Source organism: Gorilla gorilla, chromosome 2, assembly GCF_029281585.2.
Source record: "Gorilla gorilla gorilla isolate KB3781 chromosome 2, NHGRI_mGorGor1-v2.1_pri, whole genome shotgun sequence".
NCBI classification, from domain to species: domain Eukaryota; kingdom Metazoa; phylum Chordata; class Mammalia; order Primates; family Hominidae; genus Gorilla; species Gorilla gorilla.
The window spans coordinates 21,859,917-21,875,921 of record NC_086017.1 but is presented as its reverse complement, the minus strand read 5'-3'; the positions used below and the strand labels follow the sequence as shown (position 1 = coordinate 21,875,921).

Below are 16,005 nucleotides of genomic sequence, written 5' to 3'. Positions count from 1 at the left end.
ACTATGTTTAGTTTTGTAAGAAACTGCCAAACTGTCTACGCTTCTTATTGAGTCTTAGAGTTATTGGTATATTTGGATACAATTCCTTTATTAGGTACATATTTTGCAAATATTTTCTCCCAGTCTGTGGCTTGTCTTTCAATTCTCTTAACAATGTCTTCTATACAGCAGAAATTTTCAACTTTAATAAAGTCCAACTTATCAGTTTTTTTCTTTCACAGATTGTGTTTTTGGTGCTGTATCTAAAAACTCACAGCCAAACCCAAGGTCACCTAGAGTTCCTCCTGTGTTTTCTTCCAGAAGATTTCTAGTTTTAAATTTCAGATTTCGGTTTATGGTCCATTTTAATTTTTGTCAAAAGTATAAGATTTGTGTCTAGGTTCACTACCCTGCATATGAATGTAAATTTGTTGAAAAGACTGTCCTTTCTCCATTTAATTCTTTTCTCCTTTGTCAAAGATCATTTGATTATTATCTGTGTGAGTCTATTTCTGGGTTCTCTGTTCCATTGATTGAAATAGATCTATTGTTTCATATCATCATCATCATACTGCATGGATAACTACAATGTAATAAAAAGTCTTGAAATCAAGTTGTGTGAATCCTTCAACTTTATTCCTCTTCAGTATTATGTCGGCTATTCTGGGTTTCTAGGCTATCCATATAAACTTCAGAATCAACTTGTTAATCGCTACAAAAATTGCTTTCTGGGATTTTGATTGGGATTCCACTGCATCTACAGATCAAGTTGGGAAGACCTGACATCTTAACAATATTGAGTCTTCCAATCTATAAATATAGAATCTGTTTATTTAGATCTTCGATTTCTTTCATCAGAGTTTTGCAGTGTTCTGCTTATACGTCTTGAATTTATTTTGTTAGATTTATGCCTAAGTACTTTTTTCTTTTTTTGTGGTGCTGTTGTAAATGGTAGTGTTTTTTTAATTTTTCATTGTGGTATACAGGAAAATAACTAATTATATATACTCACCTTGTGTCCTGGAACCTTGCTCTACTTGTTTATGTTCCAGGAGGTTTATCATTTCCTAGCAATTTTCTACATAGACAATCATGTCACCTGTGAACAAAGACAGTTTTATTTCTTACTTCACAATATATATAGCTTTAATTTCCTTCTCTTGTCTTATTTCACTAAGTTATCCAATATGATGTTGACTAATAGTGGTGACAGAAGACATCTTTACCTCATTCTCAATCTTAGGGAGAAAGTATGGTTTCTTACCATTAAGTACAATGTAGGCTTTTTTGTAAGACGTTCTTTAATAAGTTGAGGAAATTCACCTTTATGCCTAGTTTGCTGAGAATGTTTATCATGAATCAATGTTGCATTTTGTCAGAGGCTTTTTAAGCATCAATTCCTAGCCTTCAAATATCTTACCATATATTTCTTCTGTTCTTTCTTTGCCTTCTCATATAATTGCACATCTTATACCTATTGAAAATATCTCACATTCTTAAATGTTCTGTTGCTGTTTTAAACTCTATTTTTCTCTTTGCCTTTCTGAGAAGTTTCACTGACATATGTATTTTCAAGCTTCTTTCCTTGGCTGTGTCCAGAATAGCCCATCAAAGGCATTCTTCATTTTTGTTGCAGTTTTTACTTATAGCATTTGCTTTTCATTCATTCCTACAGTTTCCATCTCTCTGCTTACATTATCCATCTGTTCTTTCATGTTATCTACTTTTTCCATCAGAGCGTTTACCATATTAATCATAGTTACTTTAAATGTCCTGCTTGTTAATTCCAAGATATGTGTCATATCTGAGGCTGGTTCTGATGCTTGGTTTGAAGACACTTCAGGCTGTGTTATTTATTCCTTTTAGCATGACTTGTAATTTTTTTGTAAGCCAGACATGATGTATTGGGAATAGGAACTGGTCTAAATAGGCCTTTAGTGTGAGGTTTTATGTTAATCTAGCTAGGAGTTTGGCTGTGTTTAATACATGCTGCAGTGGTAAGTGCCAGAGGCTTCAAATTCCTCCAGTGTCCCTGTTTGTATGTCCTCTGTTGTCTTTGGGCTTCCCTGAGAACTCCCCCTCAGATAGAGTCTGTGTGTTATAACTCATTTGGCTGTAACCCAGCAGTTACACTGTAGCCCTGTTGGTGTGGTGGTAAGATGTTGGGGGAAAGGAAGCATTCTGCTATCTTACGATTAAATCTCAGTCATTCAGTGGGCCTGTCACCTTCACGAGTATTTCTCAGTTTCTTTCCCCTTCCCCCTTAGGTGAGATAGTAAAACTAGAGGGGGCTGGAGTCAGAGAAATGCCCTTCTCCCAGGTGGGATAAGACTCTGGTAGTCTTTTCCTCTGGAGAGTAGGTCTTTGTTATGGAGAAGGCTCTGGGTGTATTTCACAACGGTTACTCTCCCTTTCTTCCTGCCAGAACCAATATGAGATTTTTCTTGGCTCTACACTGTACAAACCTGTGGGGTTCCTAAAAGTAAAATCTATAAAAATGTGATGCCACTGTTAAGACTACAGACCCAGGAGTTTCTCAATCTCCAGCTAGCCCATAAACAACCTTCAGCAATTTGTCAAAATTACCATTGAATTGTTCCTACCAGTTTAAGACTCCAGCAGCTTCTGCTCCAAGTATGCAGATCTCAACTGAGACTTCCTAGATTTGCTTGTCTTTCCATATTTTAGGGCAGCACTTTGCTCTGCAATCTCATTTCTCTGATAGATGCAAGAAAAGTTCCGATTTTCATTTTGTTCAGCTGTTTCTTGAGCAAGGCTAGGTATGATGATTTCCACGCTCTATAAATGTCAGAGCTGATACCCGCTGCTTTCATTTTCATCCTTACAGTTTAATGAATTGGTGTCTTGAGGAATTGAGACAGAGCAGGGACCCCCTTTATAGGAGCCTGTGGGCCCCCCGCCAAGCATGGAAATAAAAGAAAATCTTGAGTTCCTTCAAGAAAAATTCCAGGCGCCTAGCTAGCCCTGAGAAGTAAATAAGCAACTTTACAGCAAGAAGGTGACAGTAATTTAAAACAATAGCCAAGGAAGTTACTGTCAGGAGATGTTTGATTCCCCTGTAGAAGCTAAAGATAACATCTTAACCTATGTCCCTGAGTTGTTTTTCAGAAACCCAGACCTCCACCAAGCAGATCCACTGGCACACAGACCTCAGATAAAGGGCAATGAAGACTGAATTCTGACCACCGTTCTTTGTTTTAAATTTCTTCCTGAGGGGCCTGGAGGGAGTAACACCCACGAGCCAGAGTTAACATTCTTTTCTACTGATTCCAGCTTTTAAAACAAAGCTTCTCTTCCTTAAGCAACTGCAAATCAGAAAATGTTTGAATCCACCTATGACCTGTGGGCCAACCACCCACTCACCCCATCTGCTTCAAGATGTCCCACCCTTTTAGGCCAAAACCAATGTGTAACCTCTATGTATTGATTTATGATTTTCCTTGTACTTCTGCTTTCCTGAAATTTACTCCTGCCTATAAAAACCCTTACCTATACACCATAGGAAAGGTCAGGATTTAAGCATTAGCTGCCTGGTCCTCCTTGCTTGGTGCCTTGCAAATAAACGTTTTCCTTTCTACCACTGCAAAACCTTGGTGTGGATATCTGGTCTTACTGTGCCAGGCAAGTAGACCCCAGTTCAGTTCTATAACAGAACTACTTTGGCAACACATGACTTGGATGCATATAACCAGACAGGTAGATTTAGATACACTTCAGTGGTGGAATCCAGCTCTTGGTCAAATACTAAAACTCTCTCATCCAAATTGGTGGGAATGTGGGACTCAAGTGCTATCGCTAGAAGTTGGGTTTATAAGAGAAAACAGTTGGAACCAGCATTAAACTGTAATGAGAAGGGATTCTCAGGAGATGAGGAGAGAGGGAATGATAAAGGTTAACTGCTGCTTTTAGAAGCCATTCTCAGCACTGATATGACACTCTAACAGAATCTTTTGACTAGGTCAGGAAAAGCAAAATATCAAATACATCTCTAGTACCCATGCTCCCTTTCTGGGTTTTTCTCTGCCCATCCCTCTCCCCCTGTTCCTGCACTGCTTTCATATTCCCCTTCCCCAGTGATTTTATCTTGATTTATTCACTGGGTCCACTTAGACATGCTAGTGCTTAATTATTATCAGAAGACCTGATACTAGAGTAAGTGGAAATAATTGAGGCAAATTGTCCGGCACTGGAAGGAACAGTTTGCTTCAGAGATAGAACAATCATTTGTCAGGAAAAGAAGTAAATTACTGTTGTCTTATATCACACAAACATACAAAGGTTAATGACTGGAATAACTCATTCTAAAAAAAATTCTGAGTTCTGATTCCTTTAGTAGTCCTATATATACACACAGCATAACAGCATATCTTAATTTAATGTCTTTAACAATACAGCTGGGAATCATTCAGAAATCATCTACTGTCATTAAAGGGATCATTAATTTGTGGGAAAGAAAACATATTTATGCTAAACTGTTAAGATAATCAACTTACATCAGAAATCTATTGTTTCAAAAACATGCAAATGGTCTACCAAATCAACCTCCAGATGGCCTACTTACCTACAGTGTCCTTATAGACATTGTAGGTAAGAAACTTAAAGTGAAGAAATAAATATGGACATTTGAAAAGGACAGGGATCAAATTCTAGGTATGTGCATTTGTTAAAAAATGTAGATTCTGATGGAGAAGGGTTGGGGATGGGACCACAGAATATGTTTTTAAAGTAGGCATCCCAGGTGATTTTGATGCAGATAGAGGACCACACGTTGAAATACTATGCTCTAAAAGGATCAAAATAAAGACTATGTTTCGAGTATGTTTATATGTTTCAGTTTTAATGTTCTTCTAAAATTATAGAACCAATTCTACTTACATGCTTAAGTATTTTCACTATATTTTTTCATAAAATCTTCCCTGATTGTCTCATAGTAACAGTAAAAGCATGCCACGGGAGTAGAAAAGCAGAAAGCTATAGAGATTAGAAATCAGTTATCCGTAAATTAAGAGCCCAAAGTTATCAGACTGAATCAAATGCTGAGAAATCAATAATCAAAATCAAAACTACAAAATATAAAGGCAACTTTCTAAAATCAAACTGCAACCAAAGAAATAAGTTTGAATCTTAGTCATCCTATAGGCATGTCTAATCCAAATTTATACAATGTTCATGGCTAAAGTCATATCACATAAAAGGACTGAAAATAAAATCCCTTCCTGTAGCCTAATTTTTATATGTTTAAGATTGTTCTAGGACTTCTCAGCTGCTGGACTATATTTGAAACTCATTTCAAATATCTTTGTTCATGTTTCACTAGAAAAACAATTCCCCTAAAAATAAGGGATTTAAAGATGTCAAAAAGTATACACACACACACACACACACACACACACACACAGAGAGAGACAGACAGTCTTGCCTTGTTGCCCAGGTTGGAGTGCAGTGGCACGATCTTGGCTCACTGAAACCTCTGCCTCCTGGGTTCAAGCGATTCTCCTGCCTCAGCCTCCCGAATAGCTGGGATTACAGGCGCATGCCACCATGCCCAGCTAATTTTTGTATTTTTAGTAGAGATGGGTTTTCACCACGTTGGCCAAGTTGGTCTCAAACTCCTGACCTCAAGTGATCCGCCTGCCTCAGCCTCCCAAAGGTGCTGGGATTACAGGCGTGAGCCACCACACCTGGCCCAGATGTCACTATATTTTCATATCTTGTCTTAGAATTATCATTTTTGTTCTGTTAGAACAAGTAATGTAACCAGTCTTTTATATAACAGATTAGTTGAGAGGGTGAGAATATACATGTTTCCATATAATTTTTAATATACACAAAGGACACAACTTTTTAGGAGGGTGACTAACTGAAGGCTAGATACTATAGACACTAGGTTTAGAGAGAAATTAGTATACCACCCACACTTCTATTTGCCAACATCAGTAAATGAGGGAAGTAGAAAGTCTGCTTTGGAACCAATCAAATTTGGGCTTGAACTCCTGCCCCCTACTCATTACCATGAGGAAATTATTTAACTTCTGAGACTCTGCCAAATAAGAATAATCCATTTTGAATGTCAAGATAACATGTGTGAAATGCTCTAGTACAGAGTCTAGCATACCTTAGGCAAAAATATTTTTAATATATAGGTGCCCTTCTTTTCTCCTCTCTGCCCACTAATCCTCTTGCTCTTGTTCAGACAACAGAAAACATTTTTTTCTTTAAACTTTATGTTGTAAAATAAAACAAAGATACAGAAAGCCACATCAAAATTAAAAAAAAAAAAGAGTATTGCTTAATGAGTTTAATGAGTTGTTATAAGGCAAACACTCATGTATCCACCATCCAGGTTAATAAACCAATTTTGACAGCCACCCCAGGAGCAACTTCAATACCCAGTCCCAGCCTTGACCCCCTCCTTCCCCGCAAAGGTAACCACTCTCTTGACTTTTATGGAATTACTTCCTTATGCTTGTATTCAAGTGTATATTCTTAAACACTACAGTTTACAGTTGCCTATTTAAAAAAAAAAAAAAAACACAACTTTGTCTTCCAAATCTCTTTTAATCCGCAGGTTTCCCTGTGCATCCCTTTATTTTCCTTAGAGTTGATCTGTTGAAGAACCTGGAGCATCTTGACCCATATGTAGAATTTCCCATAGTAGCAGTTTTGCTGATTACACTCTCACCAGGAAGATCGTCTTTCTCCATCCTTTGTGTTTCCCACAAATTGGCAGCTGGATGCAGAGGCTTGATCAGACTCCTGTTAGATTCCTTTTATCAGGAGCTCATAATGTCTGCCTTTCCGTGATATTAACAGCTGTTGATGTTCAATACCTAGATGCATTAATTCAATGGGAGTTGCAAAACGGTAATACTCTAATTTTATCATTTTTATGCAAAAATTCATTTTATTCCCATGTGCCAACAGCCAATAAATAGAAAATGAAATTCAAAGAGTAATACCATTTATAATAGCATCAAAAGAACCACCAAATACCCAGAGAGAAAGGCAACTAAATATGTAAAAGACTTCTGCCTTTAAAAACCACAAAGCATAATTTGAGAGGTTTTAAAGCCTCAAACAGTTGGTGGGATATACCATGTTCATGTTCTAAAAATTCATAACTGCAAATATATAATTTCTCCAAAAATTGAACCACAGAATCAACACAATCACAAAATCCCAGATCTTTCCTGTATGCAAGGAAATCCATTATTTTTCATATTTCTTTTTTCCTTTAAGTTTATTCTCTTCATTTGATAACTTCACAAAATGGAGCTCATTCATTTTTAAAGCTTTCTTGTCTAATATATTTAAAATAAAAGTCTTCTTCAAAATACTGCCTTTGCTGCATCTCTTAAATATTGTTATGTAGTGTTTTCATTGTCATTACGTTCTAGGTATTTTTAATTTACATTAATTATTTAGTGGTGTTTTCAAATTTTCAAAATACATGGGGAATTTTTAAGATTTTCATCTTTTTATATTAACTTCTAATTTCATTATAGTCAAAGATCATTCTATATCTTTTTGAAATGTGTTGACGTGTTCTCTGATTTATTCATATTAATTTTTATGAATGTTCCATGAATATTTGAGAAACTGTGTGTTCTTAAATTGTTAAATATAAAAATCTATATGTCCAAAAGGTCAAGTATCAAGCTTTTTAATTTTGGCATTCAGATCTCCTGTACTGTTCACTTTCTGTCTTCTTGACCAATCAATATTAAATTTATCAACACTAATAAAGGATGCTAGAAAACAAAAGCAGTACTTTTCTAAATTTTGAAGAAAAATTATTTTTGACCCAGAATTCTATATTCTACTAAACTATCAAACGTATGGGTTAATAATTTCATTTTTGAATATCTAATTTCTCAGAAGATTCATCTCTTAGGCACCCTTTCTTTAAAAACTCCTGGAAAAGATGTTCCTGTAGAATGAGGAAGTAAAGCTAAGCAAAAAAGAAAAAGTGGGATCCAAGAAACTGGAACTACTCCCCAGGAGACAGTAGTGTTAAAAAAAAAAAAAAAAAAGTCCCAGGATGCAATCATCCTATAGCAAATTGTCCAGATTAAAATAGGATAGAGGGTTACAAAGGGAGACCTCTGGGCAGGGGATCAGAGAGGGGAGAATTGGTAGATTTTTCAGATAATGTAAGTAATTGGTTGAATCAGACAAATCTTTTGCTCCTCCCCAGATTCTCTTGGCTTTACTCACTCTGCCTTCAGGGGCCACCAGAGTGATTCTAGATGGACTCATGTAGTTAAACCTTCTATGTCAACCGGCTATACACCCCAAGTCTCTGGCTCCTCCTACAACTCCCAGATTCAGATGAAGTGCCACGATGTAGGATCTTGCTTCCCTCAAAATTGCAAAGGACAAATCTGATGATGCAACCAAGAAGCATGGGGAGGAGGGTTATTCTTCATGGGCAATTTTTAACCAATGGGAGACAGAACATAAGGGGGAATCAACAGATAGAGCCCCTTTCCCTCTTTCTCATGGACTACTCTAACAGTTTTCAGGATAGCCCACATGGAAATGTCCTGAGTGGGTAGACTGGTGTACCTGCCAAATGACCAGCTGTTATCTCTTCACTGCCTGTTGTAAAGCAGCGGCAAGTGTGATAAGCCATTACCTTGCATTTGCTTCCTGTCCTTCCTGCCTCACTCCCCCTACTATCATTCTTGCTGCCCTGGGATTGCACCTCCCAGTAAAGGATTAGCATTTAATGTTTGCCTCAAGCTCTGTTATCTAAGGAACATGGACCAAGTCACAGGTATATGATGGATTCTGATAAAATGAAAATTTTTAATTGAAGTTTGCAAAACTTATCATTTTAATTATATTTTTAATGATTTGAGGTTTACAAAAAATTTAATTTTTTAATTTAACTTATTTTAAGTTAATTACTTAGTTGAGGCATACAAAAATTTTAATTGAGGTTTACAAAAATTATTCTCAACTTGAGAGTTATAAAAATTTTCATGTAAAAAACATGAGAATACTATTAACTCTAGGGGGAAAAAGTCCTGTATGGTAAACATTGTAATCACAGTAAGTATGTCACCTAGCTCTGCAGAAAGAAACATATATGAGAATAATGTAAACACTGATATAAATACAAATTATAGAATAATTATGTTTGATAGATGGAGTGAAGAGGGGGGCTGTGAGACCTAAGTGTACATTTATCAGATAATGAGAAAGAAGGATCAATCAGAATCATATATATATATATATATATATATATATATATATATATATATATATATAGTTTTGTTTTGTTTTGTTTTTTGTTTTTTTAGACAAAGTCTCGCTCTGTTGCCCAGGCTGCAGTGCAGTGGTGTGATCTCGGCTCACTGCAACCTCCGCCTCCCAGGTTCAGGCAATTGTCCTGCCTCAGCCTCCTGAGTAGCTGGGACTACAGGCACCCACCACCATGCCTGGCTAATTTTTGCATTTTTAGTAGAGACGGGGTTTCACCATGTTGGTCAGGCTAGTCTCGAACTCCTAACCTCGTGATCCACCCACCTTGGCCTCCCAAAGTGCTGGGATTACAGGCGTGAGCCACCGTGCCTGGCCGGATCAATCAGAATCTTATTTCCAGCTCTAAAGTAATTCAATGTATGATCTTGGATGAGTTAATTTACCTTTGTTTCAGTTTATTCATTTATCAAATGGGAATAATATCTACCATGCCTTTTGCTGTAGGGTTGTTGTAAAGGTAAAATGAAACAACATGTATGGAAATTATGTCAAAAAACAAAAAGGTCATCTTCAGAAGAGATATGGGAACCAGCAGCAAGCTCAAAGTAGCATGTTTGGGTCAAAGGAAGATAAGTAGGATGTGAGTTCAAATCTCCTAAATTAGCATTTCTCTGACAGCTAAACTGCAAGGGCAATGCTAAGAGTTTCAAGAATGTTATGATGCTTTGGCCTAAAAAAAACTGTTTTTCTCTTTCTGGAAAGAAAGGAGACATGACCAAGGCTGGATCCTATGGGTAATCTTGATTACAACAACCTCCTGACTTGTTTTCTTGCCTCTGGTCTCTCCTCCTACCAATCCATCCAGATAGCTTAACACTCCTAACCTAACTCTTTATCATGTTATCCAGAGATCAGGGATCTACAATGGTGCCAGATTCTTCAATTTAGGTTCTATTCCTTCTCCATAAATTTGTATTTATTTCCCTGGTCCACACAAATTTTCATTCTTCTTCCCCAATTCTAACAGTTAATTTAATTTTTTTCTTGAAAGTATAGCCAACAATTAAGTCTTAACAGTTGATTAAATTCTAATGTAACTTTATAAATCTTGAGTTCCTCAGGCACTGCATTAATTCTGGAGAACAGCAAACATGTCTCTCCTAAGTGCTAAGCACAGCTCCTATCAGGCAGTAGGTGCAAAAAAATAAAGAAGAAAAAAAGAAATGAATAGAACAGAGGTTACTTACTTAACCTCTTTAAAATTCTAGTTTGTCTTCTGCAAAATCTGAATAATACTTTACAGATACTGTGAGACTTTTAAAATGATATATAGCATACAGTCTAGCACAACGCCTAGCACGTAGCTAGCATTCAATAAATGTTTCCTGAATATAAATACTAAAATGTGAATATCGAGCCCATATGATCGCTGTTAGGGCTAAAGAAAGATGTGTCAAAAATGCTCTAAAACCAAAACATTTGTCAAAGGTGAATAATTATCATTAAAAAATACAAAATAAACTGAATGAAAGAGAAAACCAGCAGGGAGCCAACTAAGAGGCAACAGCCCACATGGGAAATACACGGTGAATTTAGTAAGATTTCTAGCCTCTGAAAAGCTTCCTTCTTGGAGAAGCTGAATAAATTCCTGAGAAACCTTCCATATGAAGGAATGAGATCCTAACACCTCAGGCATACACAAGGCCTTGAAGCAGATGTTGTTATACAATGTGTTCCAAAGAACATTCTTGACAACTGACCCATTTAAGGAATATTTCCTCTGGTCCAGAGAAGATCTCTGATAAGCTATTTCCAAGTGGGCTGATCCAGAAATAAGCCTGCATGTTCAGTTTCAGAGACCTGAGATGTACTTGAAGTTTAGCGATTAGCACAGAACTAAAAGAAAATCATAAAATGAAGGCGGCAGACTATAGGATCTCTAAGACCTTTCAGTTCTTACATTTGAGGATTCATATGTACTAAAAAAAATAAAAACTTCAGGGGCAGCACTGGGGCAGCAGCAATTTGAGAAACAGACCACTACCACCCAAAACTAGAGGACCAGCAGTAGCTCTGGAGGACAAATTATTTTAGTCCCTGTGCCTCTGCCAGAGATGTAGAACAATGTAGCAGCTCATATCTAAGCAAAATACTCTCTGCTTTACATTTCAAAAGAAAAAAAGCCACCAGGGAATTTGAAGAAATTGACACATTTCCCCTCGCCACAGTTTTATAAGGTCATCTTAAAATCCTGTTTAGAAAGCTATAATTTTTTGATAAAAACATTGTGTAGAACTTATTATTTTATCCTCATAATAGGTCCATTGTTACATACTAAGCATCTGTCTGGAAGTCAAAAGACTAGGATTCTTATCCAGAATTTTCTAATGACTTTCTGTCAACAAGGCATTAATCCTTTTGCTATTCTATTTTTGGGTCTCTGTTTTATCTATATAGAAATAAAAAAGAGAAGAGCGGAGAAGAAAGATGAGATTATTCCAAAGATCTTTACAAGTCTACAAACCTAAAAAATCACTCCAGGCTGGGCAAAGTGGTTCACGCCTGTAATCCCAGCACTTTGGGAGACCGAGGCCAACAGATCACGAGGTCAGGAGTGCAAGACCAGCCTAGCCAATATGGTGAAACCCCATGTCTACTAATAATACAAAAATTAGCTGGGCATGGTGGCACACGCCTATAGTCACAGCTACTTGGGAGGCGGAGGCAGAAGAATCACTTGAACCTGGGAGGCAGAGGTTGCAGTGAGCCAAGATCGTACCACTGCACTCCAGCCTGGGGGACAGAGCAAAACTCTATCTCAAAAAAAAAAAAATCATTCCAAACTGGAGCCATTCCTGGGTCAAAGAATCAACATTAAATGAAAGGTGTAACTTACGGATTTACTCTAATAAACTCTAACATTTCAAGAATCTTGCAGAGAATTACAACCATTAACAGTCTAAGAACTGTCGAGGCTGGGTTCGGTGGCTCACACCTGTAATCCCAGCACTTTGGGAGGCCAAGGCGGGTGAATCGCCTGAGGTCATGAGTTCGAGACCAGCCTGACCAACATAGTGAAACCCTGTCTTTACTAAAAATACAAAAAATTAGCCGGGCGTGGTGGCAGGTGCCTGTAATCCCAGCTACGTGAGACGCTGGGGCAGGAGAATCGCTTGAATCCTGGAGGTGGAGGTTGCAGTGAGCCCCCTCAAAAACAAAAACAAACAAAACAAAAAGAAAACAAAAACTGTCGAGATTGCTTTGTGTTGCACAGTTCTGGTGCCTGCTTAGAGCTCTCCAAGGTACTGATTTTATCTCTGGAAAGTTTCTGCTTTTCCACTCTTCTAAATATAAGCCATGTTTCCAAATCTGTCAACCACCCAGGCAGATGTGGCACAAACATAATGTATCGTCCAACAGATATATAAATGAATAAAAGAGAAGAATGTCATAGCAGAAAACATCACAAGACTGCAAAACAAAATGAGTTCCAAACCCTGTTTTTCATTCAACATGTACCAGTCACTTCATAGGAACTTACTGTATCATTTCCTATATAACTCCCAAGCCATCTATAGCACTCTGATACTAAACTAGTACTCAGTTCCCTCATCTTTCAGTTTATTTTTTATTTATTATTATTATTATTTTTGAGACGGAGTCTCACTCTGTCACCCTGGCTGCAATGCAGTGGCACAATGTTGGCTCACTGCAGCCTCCGCCTCCCGGGTTCCAGTGATTCTCCTGCCTCAGCCCTCCCAGGTGGCTGGGATTACAGGCACGTGTCACCACACCAGGCTAATTTTTGTATTTTTAGTAGAGACGAGTTTCACCATGTTGACCAGGCTGGTCTTGAACTCCTGACCTCAGGTGATCCACCTGCCTCAGCCTCCCAAAGTGCTAGGATTATGGGCATGAGCCACCAAGCCAGGGCTCTAATGTTCTTTCTACAACTCCTCTCAGCTGCTCTTTTGGGCCCAATGTTAACTTTCCCAAAGTTATGCTAAACTAGTAAGCATTCAGACTATCTTACTACACATAGCACAATGGCCTGACATACCCTAAGTGTTCAATAAGCATGTGCTCAATGAATGAGAAAGAAGGGTCCCTGTACATTCCCAAACTTCAAGGGCTTCTAATTTCACATCTCACCTACATATTCACAAAACTCTGACAATCTCATCTTACACAGAACTGAAAAGACTCACATATAGGTTCCCAGGGTTTAGGTCTGCAAGTGATTGTAAAATCCATAAACCAACGATATAATGAATAAAATAGTCACTACCAACTGCTGCAATTCCAGTACAGTGATTATCAGCAGGGGTCCAGAATTGGACAAACTTAGATTTGAACCCGAGCTATCATTTACTGCTGCATGACTTGGGCATATTATCTTTCCTGTGCCTCAATTCACATACTTTTTAAGTGGGGGAAATATAGTATATACCCTCATAAAACTGCTGAGAGGATGAAATGAGATACTATATTAAAACACTTAACTAAGTAGGCACTCCTTAGATTGTCTTATCCACTATCTACCTATCACAATACCTGGCACACAATAAGTGTTCAATGAATGTTAGCTATCATCATCATCTTTACAATAAATCACTGGGTTCTACAACTAAAATGTAGACTTTTTATATGGCAAACAGTCTTAAAAGAATTTTGTAGTTAAAATAAAATCTCAGCCTGGCACAGTGGGTCACCCCTAGAATCCCACCACTCCAGGAGGCCTTTGGGAGGCCAAAGCAGGTGGATCACTTGAGCTCACGAGTTCAAGACCAGCCTGGCCAACATGGCAAAACCCTGTCTCTACAAAAAATACAAAAATTAGCTGGGCATGGTGGTGCACACCCGTCGTCCCAGCTACTCGGGAGGCTGAGGTGGGAAGATCGCTTGAGTCCGATGGCTGCAGTGAGCCGTGATCATACCACTGCACTCCAGCCTGGGTGATAGAGCAAGACCCTGTCTCAAAAAATAATAAAACAAAATCTCATAATATGCCCTTGGGAAAGTAAAATGTGGCAAACATGAATTGTCTCATCTTAAAAGGGCATAAAAGGGCTAAATCTTTCACTTAGGGTTACAGAAAATGCTCAAAACCCTAGAAACAAACAATGGGCATTTTATCTGTAAGTCAGAAGTAAAAGGTTGGAATACACAACGTACGTAACTTGCAGAGGGTCTCACAATCAGGTACCAAGGAAACCAAAGTATTCTCATACCCAGAGTCAACTGCTGATTTACTGAACCATCTTAAATCTGAATGGTTTACAGCAAAAAACAGGTTAAATGCTTTCTTCAAATTAAACATATCACATGCTGCCACCTTACATCTCCAACAACTTAATGAGAAAAGCATCAGAACACTGCTTCCTGTTTTACAAATGGAAGTGATCTCTGTTTTAACAAACCCTTCAGATAATGCTAATATATACTAAAGTTTGAGAATCACTGTCCCCAATCCATCACTCGCCTCTCTATCCAACTTAGATGCCATGATCTAGTATTTCAATAACCTAAACTTCCTTTCCCTTTCATCATCTCCATCTGACAAAAACCTCAAAAACCCTTAATGAGCTCAAGTATCCACTTTCTGTGTCCCCAAGCTGCTGAAGAATGCCAGAAAGAAATAACACAACAGAACAGATTGTCACCTCAACAAGGCCTTCAACTCTCACTAAATCATGAGTTTGTCTGGTCAAAATATGATGATTTAAAATCTTATTCATTTCCTTCAAATAGTACCCCTTCCATCATCCTTCCTTCTTCTCAGTAGATGACCTAGCCTCCTACTTAACAGAGAAAATAGAAGCCACCAGATGGATACATCCTCAACTTCCCACCATCCAATCTACACACCCTTCTGTATCTTCACCCATATTCTCCTCCATCCCTTCTGTTAAAATAATAGATCAGGTGTCTCTCCTCTTATCTAAGACCAAAAACACCTGTGAGCCAGACCTCATTTCCTCCTCCTCTTAAAGGAAACTCACACTATTAAGTATTCTTCTCTTTCCATACAATTTGCCTTTCCCTGAAGTTAATTATGGCACATAATTGGAACATTAGTATATACAATTAAATACCATTCAGTCATGAAAAAAACAAGGTAGTGCTTTCCATCTTGATATGGAACAGTCATGGAGTACAATATGTTTTCCTGAAGTTCAAACCCATACACCCAACTTCCCATAATCATTCTCTTTATTGTCTCATCGGCACTTCAGTTACAACATATCTAAAACAACATTCATCATCTCCCCCTAAAATCTGTCCTTCAGGTTCCTTCAAGGTTCCTCGTATCAGTAAACGGCAACCTCCATCCACCCAGCTGTGCACTCAGAAACCTAGTGGTCATACTTTGACCTCTCCTTCATTTCTTATCTAATCAATCATCAAGTCTTGATGATCTATTAAATATTTCTTATATTATTCCAACTCTCTTCATCTCCACGTTTGCTACTTTTGTCCAGGCCACCATCTTCTCTCACCTAGTTTTTTGCAATAGCCTTTTAATAATTTCCGAACATCCACTCTTCCCTTCCTCCAATCCAGTCTCCACTAGATGGCAGCCAGAGCAGTCATTTCAAAATATCAAAAGGAACATCTAATCATGGCTCTCTTCCATCAAAACTGTTAGATAGCTTCCTATTTCTACAGTAGGAGAATAAAGTGCAAAATCCTTAGCAAAGCCTATAAGCCTCTGCATGAACCTCTGTTTACTCTAGCCTCATCTCACACATTCTCCCCCTCTCTACATTCCAGTCACAAAGAAATGTCTTTCTT

The 16,005-nt window shown here is 37.9% G+C and overlaps 1 protein-coding gene and 1 pseudogene across 1 annotated transcript in view; both read right to left on the bottom strand.

The window, feature by feature from the left end:
- SYN2 (synapsin II) overlaps positions 1 to 16,005 on the bottom strand; it is a 180,937-nt gene that overhangs the window by 129,601 nt on the left and 35,331 nt on the right. The window lies entirely within an intron of this gene.
- LOC129532279 (actin, clone 302-like) overlaps positions 1 to 16,005 on the bottom strand; it is an 89,780-nt pseudogene that overhangs the window by 39,054 nt on the left and 34,721 nt on the right.